The sequence below is a fragment of the Nomascus leucogenys genome, chromosome 2, assembly GCF_006542625.1.
Source record: "Nomascus leucogenys isolate Asia chromosome 2, Asia_NLE_v1, whole genome shotgun sequence".
NCBI lineage: Eukaryota > Metazoa > Chordata > Mammalia > Primates > Hylobatidae > Nomascus > Nomascus leucogenys.
Genome location: NC_044382.1, coordinates 438943 through 455288, shown reverse-complemented (window position 1 = coordinate 455288; position 16346 = coordinate 438943). Strand labels below are relative to the sequence as shown.

General features: G+C 50.4%; 4 non-coding genes and 1 pseudogene across 4 annotated transcripts; 4 read left to right on the top strand and 1 right to left on the bottom strand.

Annotated features, from left to right (window-relative positions):
* Nucleotides 1-1473: 1473 nt before the first annotated feature.
* Nucleotides 1474-1546, top strand: TRNAV-AAC. The gene has a single exon. It is a non-coding gene; the product is annotated as a tRNA-Val (tRNA).
* A 4763-nt stretch (nt 1547-6309) lies between these two features.
* Nucleotides 6310-6382, top strand: TRNAV-AAC. The gene has a single exon. It is a non-coding gene; the product is annotated as a tRNA-Val (tRNA).
* A 4194-nt stretch (nt 6383-10576) lies between these two features.
* Nucleotides 10577-10649, top strand: TRNAV-CAC. Its single transcript has one exon. It is a non-coding gene; the product is annotated as a tRNA-Val (tRNA).
* A 332-nt stretch (nt 10650-10981) lies between these two features.
* Nucleotides 10982-11063, bottom strand: TRNAL-AAG. The gene has a single exon. It is a non-coding gene; the product is annotated as a tRNA-Leu (tRNA).
* Nucleotides 11064-11905: 842 nt separating this feature from the next.
* LOC100593439 lies at nt 11906-14667 on the top strand (annotated as a pseudogene).
* The last annotated feature ends 1679 nt before the right edge of the window (nt 14668-16346 follow it).

The following is a 16346-nucleotide window of genomic DNA, read 5'->3' as shown; positions in this document are numbered from 1 at the left end:
GGAGGTAATAACGTCTTTTCGACAATTGGTTCAGGAACAATTGAATATCCATAGGAGAAAGAAATTAACCTTAATCCCAACCTCACACTATAACAAAAAATTAATACGAAATAGAATTTACACTTGAACATGAAAGCTAAAATTTAAAAGTTTCTAGATTAAAAGGAAAAAAACAGGGGAGTGTTTGGGGGTGTGTGTCTCTGTATGTGTGTGTGTGTTTGGAACAGGGTCTTGCTCTGTTGTCCTGGCAGCAGTGCAGCAGTGACATCTCTGCTTACTCCAGCCTCAATCTCCAGGCTCAACCCATACTCCCACCTTACCCTCCCCAGTAGCTACAGAAACTGCAGGTGTGCGACACCACCCCTGACTAATTTGGGGATTTTCTGTAGAGATGGTGTCCCAATATGTTGCCCAGACTGGCCTTGAACCCATCGGTTCAAATAACCCATCTGCCTCGGCCTCCCAAAGTGCTGGGATTACAGGTGTCAGCCACCACGCGAGGCCAGTTCCTCTGTTTTTTGTTTTTGAGGATTTTTTGGTTGTTTGTTTTTTGTTTCTTTCTTTTTAATGGAAGAGATATTTAAGAGGCACCTCACAAGGGAAGATAAAAAAAACGAGTCATACACATGAAAAAGTGCTTATCATCTTTCCCCATCAGCTAAATGCAAACTTAAACCATGAGGAAATACTACATATCCACAAGAATGGCTAGAAGTTAAAACATAATCATCATAGTAAGTGAAAAGTACCAAATGCTGCCAAAGAGGTAGCCTCATAACGCTTTCACATTGTCGATGGGAGGAAAATAACCTAAATGTCCAACAGCAGTGGCTGCTTGGATAATCTAGAGCTCTACCAAACAATGGAGCAATAAAAATGGTGTTGCAGGCTACTTCCTCTTTCATTCCACTGCAATTTCTCCAGGCCCACAAGCTCCAGCTCCACTCACGAACGCACGGCCTCATATTCCCCAAGCAGCTTCTTCTGAAAGTCTCTTCTCTTAGAAAACGCTGCCAGCGCGCCCCTGCTGTCCAGCCCCCAAGCCCACTGTCAACCCCAGACAGCTCGACTGCCTGTCTCTCTGAGGTCGCCACCACACCTTCTCTCAGGACTCCCATGCCCACTTATGCCACCACATCGGGCATGAAAACTTCCTTTTCTTGTTTCTTTCTCTCTCTCTCTCTCTCTCTGTCTCTCCCTTTTTCTTTCTTTTCTCTCTTTCGAGACTGAGTCTTGCTCTGTCTCCCAGGCTGGAGTGCAGCGGCGCAATCATAGCCTAGTGCAGCCTCGACCTCCTGGGCTCCAGCCGTCCATCTGCCTCAGCCTTCCAAGTGCTGAAACCTCCTTTTCTTGAGTGCTCATGCCCATTAGGCAAGCTCGAAGGGACGCATGCAGGAAGCTCAGAATTACCGTGAGAAATAAAATACGGCCTTGTGTGGGGACTCATTATGATGGGCCAGGAAGCTCATGTAGGTTTCCGTAGTGTAGTGGTTATCACGTTCGCCTAACACGCGAAAGGTCCCCGGTTCGAAACCGGGCGGAAACAGAACCTTCTGTTTTTCACCTCATTACTTCAAATTTATTCCACAGAAAACTAGCCTGGAACACCCCAACACCATCTCCACCAGGTTATGGAGAAAAGGCCATCAAGGGTATTTATACCGTTGCCTTTCCTCAACGGTTGAGGCACCTGGGAAGAACTGAACCCACCTCACTTACCGCGGACAGCGGCGCCGACGAACTTCGCACGAAGCCCGTCCACTGGACGGCTGAGCGCTGCCAAGTGGAATCCAGATCCCGAGCAAGCGTGGGGTCCAAGGCGAGTTCCAGTGAATCCTCCCCCAGCCTCCCGCTCGGCCCCTGAAGCCCCCGCACCCGCCTTTCCCTTGCAGCCCCGTGCGCCCTCGCGCCGCCTCTTCCACGTCTCCCCGGGCGGAGGCCCCTCTCCATCGCGCAGTGCCGTCCACCGTTGTCCGCCTGCCAGGCCTCGGTCTTCCCTCGTTCCTCACCCCCACCCTTCCCCTCTGGGGAGCAGGATCCGTCCGTTTTGTTTCCTTCGTGCTGTGTCCCCTGGGCCTGGAACTGAGCTGCCTTGGCACAGCTGTAGATTCAGGGAGTGTTTCTTCAGTCTTACCTAGTGCTAGTGCGTGTGTTAACTGCTCTAACCCTCGTCACCCACCTGGAAGAAAGGCGCTGCTCTCACCGCATTCTACAGACGAGGAACTGCCACCTCCAGGGGTTGTGTAACTCGCACCTTGACAGCCAGCGCAGGAGCTGACCCGCCCAGGCGGCCCCTGCAGAAGGCCAGCACATTCAACACCACGACTCTCCTGCAGCCCCGAGCGCCCGTCGACAGAAGCTTTTCTCTCCTAGATTTAAAAAGACAGCTGTGGAAAATACAAGCCAGTGCGCCCATCTCCTCAAGGACCAGGACTTTGCACATTACACGCAAAACACAGCAGCACACATTGGTCCCTCCTGCGGACACACACTATTGGGTGGATGTGCCTGTGTTGACCATAAACTGGATCCTATGACGGATCCTCATTTTGTTTCTGGAAAATGCACCTTTCCTTTTTTAAACCCATCCATTGGCAAGGCCTCCATTCCGGCAGTTTTGGATTGGATGACTTCCATCACGCCCCTCCCTTCAGTCTCGCGGTGGTCGCTCACCTCCTTCATTTACTTGGCATCTCCGTGAATTTACTCACATCTTGATTATTTACACAACACTTTCCCTTGATTACCAGCAACGCTAGCAAGAACTTCAAGTTTCAAGGTGCAAGTTACCTGCCCTCCAAGACTGCATTAAAGCCTTATGTGAACATTATTATGCTCTGGGCCACAGGGATCACTTTGCACACTGCAACTGTCACTCAGCTGATCCCTGGGAAACACTAACTGCCTCGCTGCTGTGTTTGGGGGTTTGTTTTTATGTTTTAGCATTCCATAACAGCTTTATTGGGAATTCAATACAATAAAATCCACTCGTTGTAAGTTTACAGCTCAATGATTTTTAGTCACTGCATAGGATTCTGCAACCATCACCACAATCCACTTTTAAAACAGTTCCGTTACCACAAAGATTTCCAACATGCCCATCTGCAGCCAACCCTGGCTCTCGGCTTCGGTGGTACAGAAGAAGTGATCTGCTTTCTCTCTGTTTTCATCTGCCTTTTCTGGAAATGTCATATAAATAAACGGTAGTAGTGAAATTGCTAGTTGCAAGTTTCACGTTTTTTTTTTTTTCTTTCTTTTTCTTTTTCTTTTTTTTTTTTTTTTTTTTTGAGACGGAGTCTTGCTCTGTCACCCAGGCTGGAGTGCAGTGGCGGGATCTCGGCTCACTGCAAGCTCCGCCTCCCGGGTTCCCGCCATTCTCCTGCCTCAGCCTCTCCGAGTAGCTGGGACTACAGGCGCCCGCCACCACGCCCGGCTAATTTTTTTTTTTTTGTATTTTTAGTAGAGACGGGGTTTCACCGTGGTCTCGATCTCCTGACCTCGTGATCCGCCCGCCTGGCCTCCCAAAGTGCTGGGATTACAGGCGTGAGCCACCGCGCCCGGCCACAAGTTTCACTTTCTATACCAAAAAGTTAAACATAGGGTTACTATACAATCCATCAATTCCACTCCTAGGTATATAGGAAAAAGAGTTGAAAACATATGTTCATGTAAAAAATTGTACACAAAATGTTCATAGGATCATTATTCATCATAGCAAAAAAGTGGAAAGAAGGGTGGGCAAGGTGGCTCACACCTGTAATCCCAGCACTTTAGGGAGCCAAGGCGGGTGACTTGCTGGAGATCAAGAGTTTCAGACCAGCCTGGGCAACATAGTGACCCTGTCTCTACAAAAAATACAAAAAGTAGCCACATCTGGTGGTGTGCACCTATGGTCCCAGCTACTTGTGAGGCTGAGGTGGGAGGATCACTTGAAACAAGGAGGCAGAGGCTGCAGTGAGCTGTGATGGCACCACTGTTCTCCAGCCTGGATGACAGAGTGAGAACCTGTCTTAAAATAAATAAATAAATAAATAAATAAATAAATAAATAAATAGGCCTGGCACGATGGCTCACGCCTGTAATCCCAGCACTTTCAGAGGTTGAGGCAGGCGAATCACAGGGTCAGGAGATGGAGAAATCCTGGCCAACATGGTGAAACCCTGTCTCTACCAAAAAATAAAAATGAGTCGGGTGTGGTGGCACATGCCTGTAGTTCCAGCTACTCCAGAGGCTGAGGCAGGGGAATCGTTTGAACCTGGGAGGCAGAGATGGCAGTGAGCCGAGATTGCACCACTGCACTCCAGCCTGGTGACAGAGCAAGACTCCATCTTGAAATAAATAAAATAAAATAAAATAAAATAAGTAGTGGAAAAAAACATAAATGATCATCCATTGATAAATGGTTAGAAAAAATGGAATATTCACACAATGCAAAAATTTATTTACTTATTTATTTGGAGACAGAGATTCACTTTGTCATCCAGGTAGCAGTGCACTGGTGTGATTACAGCTCATTGCAGCCTTGGACTCCCAGGCCCAAGCAATCCTCCTGCCTCAGCCTGCCAAGTAGGTGAGACTACAGGCACCCACTACCATGCCCAGCTAACTTTTTTTTTTCTTTTTTTTTTTTTTGGTAGAGATGTGATCTTGCTGTGTTGCACAGGCTGGTGTCCAACTCCTGGCCTTAAGCAGTCCTCCTGCCTCAACCTAGCAAAGCCCTGGGATTACAGGGGTGAGCGACCATGCCTGGCCTATTTGAAATTTTTAACTGAAAAACAAAAACGAACAAAAATATTGGGGTCCACATATACACAGTTATTTGATTTTCACCAAAGGCACCAAAGCAATTCGAGGAGGAAATAACGTCTTTTCGACAATTGGTTCAGGAACAATTGAATATGCATAGGAGAAAGAAATTAACCTTAATCCCAACCTCACACTATAACAAAAAATTAATACGAAATACAATTTACACTTGAACATGCAAGCTAAAATTTAAAAGTTTCTAGATTAAAAGGAAAAAAAATAGGAGAGTGTTTGGGGTGTGTGTGCGTGTGTGTGTGTTTGGAACAGGGTCTTGCTCTGTTGTCCTGGCAGCAGTGCAGCAGTGACATCTCTGCTTACTCCAGCCTCAATCTCCCAGGCTCAACCCATACTCCCACCTTACCCTCCCCAGTAGCTACAGAAACTGCAGGTGTGCGCCACCACCCCTGACTAATTTGGGGATTTTCTGTAGAGATGGTGTCCCAATATGTTGCCCAGACTGGCCTTGAACCCATCAGTTCAAATAACCCATCTGCCTCGGCCTCCCAAAGTGCTGGGATTACAGGTGTCAGCCACCACGCGAGGCCAGTTCCTCTGTTTTTTGTTTTTGAGGATTCTTTGGTTGTTTGGTTTTTGTTTCTTTGTTTTTAATGGAAGAGATATTTAAGAGACCCCTCACAAAGGAAGATTTAAAAAAATGAGTCATACACATGAAAAAGTGCTTATCATCTTTCCCCATCAGCTAAATGCAAACTTAAACCATGAGGAAATACTACATACCCACAAGAATGGCTAGAAGTTAAAACATAATCATCATAGTAAGTGAAAAGTACCAAATGCTGCCAAAGAGGTAGCCTCATAACGCTTTCACATTGTCGATGGGAGGAAAATAACCTAAATGTCCAACAGCAGTGGCTGCTTGGATAATCTAGAGCTCTACCAAACAATGGAGCAATAAAAATGGTGTTGCAGGCTACTTCCTCTTTCATTCCACTGCAATTTCTCCAGGCCCACAAGCTCCAGCTCCACTCACGAACGCACGGCCTCATATTCCCCAAGCAGCTTCTTCTGAAAGTCTCTTCTCTTAGAAAACGCTGCCAGCGCGCCCCTGCTGTCCAGCCCCCAAGCCCACTGTCAACCCCAGACAGCTCGACTGCCTGTCTCTCTGAGGTCGCCACCACACCTTCTCTCAGGACTCCCATGCCCACTTATGCCACCACATCGGGCATGAAAACTTCCTTTTCTTGTTTCTCTGTCTCTCTCTCTCTCCCTTTTTCTTTCTTTTCTCTCTTTCGAGACTGAGCCTTGCTCTGTCTCCCAGGCTGGAGTGCAGCGGCGCAATCATAGCCTAGTGCAGCCTCGACCTCCTGGGCTCCAGCCGTCCATCTGCCTCAGCCTTCCAAGTGCTGAAACGTCCTTTTCTTGAGTGCTCATGCCCATTAGGCAAGCTCGAAGGGACGCATGCAGGAAGCTCAGAATTACCGTGAGAAATAAAATACGGCCTTGTGTGGGGACTCATTATGATGGGCCAGGAAGCTCATGCAGGTTTCCGTAGTGTAGTGGTTATCACGTTCGCCTAACACGCGAAAGGTCCCCGGTTCGAAACCGGGCGGAAACAGAACCTTCTATTTTTCACCTCATTACTTCAAATTTATTCCACAGAAAACTAGCCTGGAACACCCCAACACCATCTCCACCAGGTTATGGAGAAAAGGCCATCAAGGTTATTTATACCGTTGCCTTTCCTCAACGGTTGAGGCACCTTTGAAGAACTGAACCCACCTCACTTACCGCGGACAGCGGCGCCGACGAACTTCGCACGAAGCCCGTCCACTGGACGGCTGCGCGCTGCCAAGTGGAATCCAGATCCCGAGCAAGCGTGGGGTCCAAGGCGAGTTCCAGTGAATCCTCCCCCAGCCTCCCGCTCGGCCCCTGCAGCCCCCGCACCCGCCTTTCCCTTGCAGCCCCGTGCGCCCTCGCGCCGCCTCTTCCACGTCTCCCCGGGCGGAGGCCCCTCTCCATCGCGCAGTGCCGTCCACCGTTGTCCGCCTGCCTGGCCTCGGTCTTCCCTCGTTCCTCACCCCCACCCTTCCCCTCTGGGGAGCAGGATCCGTCCGTTTTGTTTCCTTCGTGCTGTGTCCCCTGGGCCTGGAACTGAGCTGCCTTGGCACAGCTGTAGATTCAGGGAGTGTTTCTTCAGTCTTACCTAGTGCTAGTGCGTGTGTTAACTGCTCTAACCCTCGTCACCCACCTGGAAGAAAGGCGCTGCTCTCACCGCATTCTACAGACGAGGAACTGCCACCTCCAGGGGTTGTGTAACTCGCACCTTGACAGCCAGCGCAGGAGCTGACCCGCCCAGGCGGCCCCTGCAGAAGGCCAGCACATTCAACACCACGACCCTCCTGCAGCCCCGAGCGCCCGTCGACAGAAGATTTTCTCTCCTAGATTTAAAAAGACAGCTGTGGAAAATACAAGCCAGTGCGCCCATCTCCTCAAGGACCAGGACTTTGCACATTACACACAAAACAGCAGCACACATTGGCCCCTCCTGCGGACACACACTATTGGGTGGATGTGCCTGTGTTGACCATAAACTGGATCCTATGACGGATCCTCATTTTGTTTCTGGAAAATGCACCTTTCCTTTCTTAAACCCATCCATTGGCAAGGCCTCCATTCCGGCAGTTTTGGATTGGATGACTTCCATCACGCCCCTCCCTTCAGTCTCGCGGTGGTCGCTCACCTCCTTCATTTACTTGGCATCTCCGTGAATTTACTCACATCTTGATTATTTACACAACACTTTCCCTTGATTACCAGCAACGCTAGCAAGAACTTCAAGTTTCAAGGTGCAAGTTACCTGCCCTCCAAGGCTGCATTAAAGCCTTATGTGAACATTATTATGCTCTGGGCCACAGGGATCACTTTGCACACTGCAACTGTCACTCAGCTGATCCCTGGGAAACACTAACTGCCTCGCTGCTGTGTTTGGGGTTTGTTTTTATGTTTTAGCATTCCATAACAGCTTTATTGGGGCACAATTCAATACAATAAAATCCACTTGTTTTAAGTTTACAGCTCAATGATTTTTAGTCACTGCATAGGATTCTGCAACCATCACCACAATCCACTTTTAAAACAGTTCCGTTACCACAAAGATTTCCAACATGCCCATCTGCAGCCAACCCTGGCTCTCGGCTTCGGTGGTACAGAAGAAGTGATCTGCTTTCTCTCTGTTTTCATCTGCCTTTTCTGGAAATGTCATATAAATAAATGGTGGTAGTGGAATTGCTAGTTTCGAGTTTCACTTTCTATACCAAAAAGTTAAACATAGGGTTACTATACAATCCATCAATTCCACTCCTGGGTATATATAAATGTATGTTGAGAACATTGGTTCACACAAAAAAATGTACACAAAATATATATGGTGTCATTTTTCATTATAGCGAAAGAGTGGAAACAAAGGCTAAGCCAGGTGTCCCATGCCTGCAATCCCAACACTTTGGGAGGCCAAGGTGGGTGGACTGCTTGAGGCCAAGAGTTCCAGACCAGCCTGGTCAACATACGGACAACATCTCTACAAAAAATACAAAAATTAGCCAGGTGTGGTGGTGTGCACCTATGGTCCCAGCCACTTGTGAGGCTGAGGTGGAAGGATCACTTGAACCAAGGAGGTAGAGATTGTAGTGAGCTATGATGGCACCTCTGTACTCCAGCCTGAGTGACAAGAGTGAGAATCTGTCTCAAAAAAAAAAAAAATTGGAAACAACATAAATGTTCATTCTTTGATGACAGCATATTCATCTAATGAAAGATTTATTAATTTACTTATTTGTTTATTTATTTGGAGACAGGGATTCACTCTGTCATCCAGTAGCATCCAGTAGCATCCAGTAGCAGTGTCCTGGTGTGATTACAGCTCACTGCAGCCTTGATGCCCAGTTAACTTTTTGTGTGTGTGTGTGTGTGTAGAGAGGTGGCCTTGCTATGCTGCACAGGCTGATTTCCAACTCCTGGCCTCAAACAATCCTCCTGCCTCAACCTACAAAAACGCTAGGATTACAGGGGTGAGCCACCATGCCTGGCCTATTTGAAATTTTTAATTGAAAAGCAAAAAATGAACAAAAGGAATTTGGGCCCACATATATGCAGTTGTTTGATTTTCACCAAAGGCACCAAAGCAATTCAATGCGGAAATAGCGTCTTTGCAACAAATGGGTTCAGGAACAACTGGATATCCATAGGGGAAAGAAATTAACCTTAATTCCAACCTCATACCATAACAAAAAAATTATATGAAATAGAATTTACACTTAAACATACAAGCTGAAATTTAGAAGTTTCCAGAATAAAAAAAAATAGGAGAGTCTTTTTTTTTTTTTTTTTTTTGGAACAGGGTCTTGCTCTGTTACCCAGGCTGGAGTGCAGCAGCGAGATCTCTGCTCACTGCAGCCTCCATCTCTCAGGCTCAATCAATACTCTTTTTTTTTTTTTTTTGAGACGGAGTCTCGCTCTGTCGCCCAGGCTGGAGTGCAGTGGCGCGATCTCGGCTCACTGCAAGCTCCGCCTCCCGGGTTCATGCCATTCTCCTGCCTCAGCCTCTCCGAGTAGCTGGGACTACAGGCGCCCACCACCACGCCCGGCTAATTTTTTGTATTTTTTAGTAGAGACGGGGTTTCACCGTGGTCTCGATCTCCTGACCTCGTGATCCGCCCGCCTTGGCCTCCCAAAGTGCTGGGATTACAAGCGTGAGCCACCGCGCCCGGCAGGCTCAATCAATACTCTTACCTCAGCCTCCCGAGTACCTACAGAAACCACAAGTGAACGCCACCTGGTCTCAACTCAAGAGCTCAAACAATTCGCACACCTCGCCCTCCCAGAGTTCTGGAATTACAGGTGTGAGCCACCACGCCAGGCCAGTTCTTTGTTTTTGTTTCTTGGGGTTTTCTGTTTGTTCAAGTGTTTTTTTCTTTGCTTGTTTTTAACGGACAAGATATTTAAAGAGACACTTCACACAGTAAGATAAACACACGGGCCATAAACCCATGAAAGGGTGCCCATTTTTCTCATCAGCTAAATGCAAACTTAAACCATAAGGAATACTACATACCCACAAATGGCTAGAAGTTAAAAAAGTAATAATCAATGAAAAGTGCCAAATGTTGCCAAGGGGGTAGCCTTCATAACGCTTGCATATTGTTGATGGGAGGAAATTAACCTAAATGTCCGACAGCAGTGGCTGCTAGGAAAATCTAGAATTCTACCAAACAATGGAACAATAAAAATGGTGTTTTAGGCTACTTCCTCTTTCATTCCACTCCAATTTCTCTAGACCCACAAGCTTCAGCTCTACTCAGGAACGCATGGCCTCATATTCCCCAAGCAGCTTCTTCTAAATGTCTCTTCTCTTTGAAAATGGTGCCAGCGCGCCCCTGCTGTTCAATCCCCATGCCCACTGCTGCCGCCACATCCTCTCTCAAGACTCCCGTGTCCACTTATGCCACCACATTGCACATGAAAACTTCCTTTTCTTGTTTCTTTCTTTTCTCTCTTTCGAGACAAGATCTTGCTCTGTCGCCCAGGCTGGGGTGCAGTACTGCAATCATAGCTCAGTGCAGTCTCGACCTCCTGGGCTCCAGCCGTCCTCTCGCCTCAGCCTTCCAGGTGCTGAAACGTCCTTTTTTTGTGTGCTCATGCTCATTAACAAAGCTCAAAGGGACGCGTGGAGGAAGCTCTGAATTATGATGAAAAATAAAATACGGCCCTGTGTGGTGGTGGCTCATTGTGATGGCACAGGAATCCCATGCAGGTTTCCGTAGTGTAGTGGTTATCACGTTCGCCTCACACGCGAAAGGTCCCCGGTTCGAAACCGGGCGGAAACACCTCCTCGTACTTTTTACCTCATTACCTCAAATTTATTACACTGAGGACTAGCCTACAACACTCCACCGCTATCTCCACCTGGTTAAGGAAAAAAGGCTATCAAGGGTATTTATACCGTTGCCTTTCCGCCTCAACCATTGGAACCTGGGACGAACTGAACCCACTTCACTTGCTGTGGACACCAGCGCCGACAAACTTCGCACAAAGTCCGTCCACTGGACAGCTGCGCGCTCAAATGGAATCCAGATCCCGAGCAAGGGTGCGGCCCAAGGAGAGTTCCAACGAACTCATTTTGTCCTTGGGGGGACAAAATGGACAAACCACAACAAGCTGGCAGCGGTGGGATTCGAACCCACGCCTCCGGAGAGACTGGAGCCTTAATCCAGCGCCTTAGACCGCTCGGCCACGCTACCTTTCCCGCGGGGTCCATTTACATATTTTCCTGCCTTATACAACATCCCCAGGGTCCCTCAGACAACAAGGCGTTAGGGTGAATCCACAGGACATCCCAGAACCACCGCCTTCCAGCAGGATTCGCTGGGCCAGAGGCACCGGCTGGGAAACGGCTCCACCAGCGCCCTAGCAGAGAAGATTGGCGAAGCGCAGGCCTCGGGATTTGCTTTGGGGGCCACTCAGAAAGTCACCTGCGCCGGCCCTCTTTGGGGAGGCGGCGTGAGAGGAGGGGAAGCCTCCTACACTCTCACTTTGAAGAAAGATAAAAAGAAAGAAACCAGGGCAGACCCGTCAGTCGGGCGGCCGCGTAGTCCTGCAGCCGCCGCGCCGCACTCCACAGGCAGCAGCGCACAGGGCGCGCCTCGGGGGAGAACCACGGCCCGCGGGGTCCGTCCGTCCTTCAGTCCACAGCCCCGTCCCCTGGAGCGCGGCGCCCCCTCGGCCCGGATCCGCCCCGGCCCGCCGTGCAGTCCGCGCAGGGACTCGGAGCAGCCTCCCCGTGCACGGCCCCGCCGGGCTCAGTTCTGGGCTCGCGCTTCCACCGCCCCCGCCTGGCTCCCAGTTTCTTTCTGTCTCCCGCGGAACCGACCTCGTCCCCCCGAATCTCCGCCGCCTCTTCGCGCCCCCTCCCCTCCGCCCCGTGCTTTGCTCTCCCGCTTCTTGGCTGGCTCGCGGCTGGGGGAGGGGAGGGGACGGGGGAGGGGAGGGGGGAGGGGAGGGGAGGGAGGGGGAGGGGAGGGGGGAGGGGAGGGACGGGGGGAGGGGAGGGGACGGAGGGGAGGGGAGGGGAAAGGAGGGGAAAGGAGGGGTCCCCAGGGCCGAAGCGCCCCGGGGGGCGGAGGGGGACCTGGACTTCCAGCCGCTGTCCGGGCGACAGTTCCGCGGGACCCACGCAGCCACCTCCAGCCCCGCGCCGTCAGCGCAGACTTCACCTGAGCCTGCTGGAGGACAGCGAGGACTTTTGGCGACGCCGGGTGCTGTGCGGGGACTTCCAGGGCCCGAGGGGGGCGGCCTGCACTCCTCGCTGCCGCAGAACCCGCTCGGGACCCCGCCTCCGCCCGGCCGCTCGCGGGGCAGCAGCTCAGGGGAAGCTCGTCCCACCGCAACGCGTGGCGCAACCTGTCCCACGCCGACCTCGGCACCAGCGTTGTCCAGAGCTCGGCGGAGAAGCGGCTCGCACTGCCCAAGATCTACCAGTGGATGGTCAAGAGCGTGTCCTGCTTCAAGGATAAGGGCGACAGCAACAGCTCGGCGGGCTGCAGGAATTCACTTCGTCATCTTCTGTGCCTACACAGCAAGCTGACTCGCACGCAGAATGAAGGAACTGGAAAAAGTGCTCGGTGGATGCTGGATCCAGAGGGCGGCAAGGGTGGGAGATCTCTTAGGACAAGAGCTGCATCCATGGACAGCAACAGCAAATGCACTCGGAGCAAAGCCGAGATGCCACCAAAAAAGCACCCTGCAGCCTAGCCGGGGTGGGGGTGGGGGTGGCGGGGGTGCCGGGCACAGCCCTGGACCCCAGTTTTCCAAATGGCCTGCAAGCCCTGGCTCTCACAGCAATGATGACTTTTGATAGCTGGAGTCCATTTCGCCCTGGAACTAGCTCGAATGCTAGTACTGTTACTGGGAGACTTTCACCCATTATAACCAAAGGGGAAGATCTTAGAGATGGGGACGTGCATTCCATGGGGTACCCGCCACCTGCGGCAAAGATGCCCCTACTCCACCCAGTCTGAGACAAGCAATCCCGAAACATGGAAAAGGTTTGGATAATGTCAACCTTCTGTGAGCACTGACATCATTAACTGTGTCGACCCAGTCCTCACCTGGCACCACGATGCAGCAGACGCCATGCTACTCCTTTGTGCCACCAAACACCAGTCTGAATCCGCCCAAACTACAAAAAATAGACGTAGGGCCAGCCCAACATGAGTCCTTTGCCCAGATGCCTATGAAACACTCCAGGAGCACAAATCAAGTTACGGAGCCGTGAGTGAGTGTAACTGTGCAGCGGGACGCCTGGAGGAGTTGCTGACTTCTGACTCTCCTCCCCGTAATGACATTATTGAAGGGGGCCTGCCCCTCCACACCTGTGGGTATTTCTCGTCAGGTGGGACGAGAGACTGGGAAAAGAAATAAGACACAGAAGCAAAGTATAGAGAAAGAATAGTGGGCCCAGGGGACCGGCGCTCAGCATACAGAGGACCCGCGCCCGCACTGGTCTCTGGGTTCCCTCAGTATTTATTGATCACTAGCTCTACCATCTGGGCGAGGGGGATGTAGCAGGACTATAGGGTAATGGTGGGGAGAGGGTCAGCAGGAAAACGTGAGCAGAGGTCTCTGTGTCATAAATAAGTTTAAGGAGAGGTGCTGTACTTGGCCAGATTTATGTCTGACTTTACACAAACATCTCAGTGCAGTAAAGAGCAGTATTGCCGCCAGCATGTCTCACCTCCAGCCATAAGGCAGTTTTCTCCCATCCAAGTAAACAGAATGTACGATCAGGTTTTACACTGAGACATTCCATTCCCAGGGACGTGCAAGAGACAGATGCCTTTCTCTTACCTCAACTGCAAAGAAGCCTTCCTCTTTCACTAATCCTCGCCAGCACAGACCCTTTACGGGTGTCGGTCTGGGGGACGGTCAGGTTTTCCCTTCCCATGAGGCCATATCTCAGGCTGTCTCAGTGGGGGGAAACCTTGGACCATACCCAGGCTTCTTGGGCAGAGGTCCCTGTGGCTTTCCGCAGTGCACTGTGTCCCTGGGTACTCGAGAAAGGAGAATGGCGATGACTTTTACCAAGCATACTGCCTGCAAACACATTTTTACCAAGGCATATCCTGCACAGCCCTAAATCCATTAAACCTTCAGTCAATACAGCACACGTTTCAGGGAGCACAGGGTTGGGGCTATGGTTACAGACTAACAGCATCTCAAGGCAGAAGAATTTTTCTTAGTACAGAACAAAATGGAGTTTCTTATGTCTTCCTTTTTCTATGTAGACACAGTAACAGTCTGCTCTTTCTTTCCCCCACAATTATGACACCAGCTGATCATGAAGTAGCCCAACCCAACAGCCAGGTGCTGGCCCAAATCACAATGGGCCTTAATTCAGTCCTGTCGACCTATGGCAGCCAGGCTTCTCACAACAAAATGCTGCCTCCCAGCTCCCATACCCACCCTGGACACCCTCAGCAGACATCTGCAGTTGATGGGCGTGGGTAAACATCAAGCCCCACACCTCAGGTATGGACCACCTGACCCCAGAGGAGACACCTTTACAAGTGCCTGTGCCCCACCCCACGCAGATGACTGCCCTGGGGGACTGCTCCTCGGTGAGCAGCTGCAGTGGCTATGGCAGAATGGGCCTCCTCCACCAGGAGAAGGTCCCAAGTGACTTAGCATGCTCACTGAGCCCTTGGACCGTGACATGGAATCCAAATCTTCATTTGGAATGACCTCAAGGATGCAGACACACTGAATTTTAACCTTCACAATCTGTTGCCCAACCAAAGCGCCCTGCACAGTGTCGAGAGGAGGCCACATAACTGGGTGTCAGGCTGAGAATTGGTGAGCAGGCTACACTTAAAAGTACGTCCGATTGGCCAGGTGCGGTGGCTCACGCCTGTAATCCCAGCACTTTGGGAGGCCGAGGCAGGCAGATCACGAGGTCAGGAGATCGAGACCATCCTGGCTAACACGGCGAAACCCCGTCTCTACTAAAAATACAAAAACTTAGCTGGGCGTGGTGGCGGGCGCCTGTAGTCCCAGCTACTTGGGAGGCTGAGGCAGGAGAATGGCGTGAACCTGGGAGGTGGAGCTTGCAGTGAGCCGAGATCGTGCCACTGCACTCCAGCCTGGGTGACAGAGCGAGACTCCGTCTCAAAAAAAAAAAAAAAAAAAAAAGTATGGCAGATTATCTGACAGCACGAACTGAGAAATGGTCCAAAGATTTCCATCACCCATTCCCTTTCAGTCTTCTTGTTGTTTTGTTTTGTTTTGTTTTGTTTTTAATAATAATCTCCCGTTTTTCCTTATATTGGACTTGGCAGCAAAGACATTTTTCCTGTACGGGATGTTTGCCTGATGTGCAGGTTATGTGCTGCTGCAGATAAGGACTGAGCCACTGGAAACTGCATTCCAATGAAGTGCCAAACTCACTGCACCATATAAGGCAGAAAAGACGCAGATCCTGCTGTGCTCTCAAGTTCTGCGTGTAAACAGTGGATACCAATTGTACCTATAATAGTTCACTGCAACCTCTGCCTCCGAGATTCAAGAGATTCTCCTGCCTCAGCCTCCCGAGTAGCTGCGATTAGAGGTGTGTGCCACCACGCCCAGCTAATTTTTTGTATTTGTAGTAGACACGAGGTTTCACTGTGTTGGCCAGGCTGGTCTTGACTCCAGCCCTCAAGTGATTTGCTCACCTCGGTCTCCCAAAGCGATGGGATTGCAGGCGTGAGCCACCATGACCCACCAATTTATAACAAATTTTAAATGAGAAGTTTTTTTGTGGTTTTAGCTGGGAGTAATCATTCAGTAAAAACTGCAACGCTGGCCGGGCGCGGTGGCACATGCCTGTAATCCCAACACTTTGGGAGGCCGAGGCAGGCGGATCACGTGGTCAGGAGATCAAGACCATCCTGGCCAACATGGTGAAAACCCGTCTCTACTAAAAATACAAAACTTAGCTGGGCATGCTGGTGGGTGCCTGTAGTCCCAGCTACTCGGGAGGCTGAGGCAGGAGAATCTCTTGAACCAGGGAGTCTGAGGTTGCAGTGAGCTGAGACTGCACCACCACTTGATCCAGCCTGGGCGACAGAGTGAGACTCTGTCTCAAAAAAAAAAAAAAAAAATAGAAAGAAAAAGAAAAAGGTTGTACAAAAATGTTTATAGTATAATTATTCATGATAACCAATAAGTGGAAACAAACACTGGCAATATGGCTCAGGCCTGTAATCCCAGCACTTTGGGAGGCCAAGGCAGATGGATTGCTTGAATTCAGGAGTTTGCGAGCCGGTTAGGCAATATGACAAAACCCCGTCTCTACAAAAAAATACAAAAAATTACGATCGGGCGCGGTGGCTCCCGCCTGTAATCCCAGGACTTTGGGAGGCCGAGGTGGGCGGATCATGAGGTCAGGAGATCGAGACCATCCTGGCTAACACGGTGAAACCCCGTCTCTACTAAAAATACAAAAAAATTAGCTGGGCGTGGTGGCAGGCGCCTGTAGTCCCAGCTAC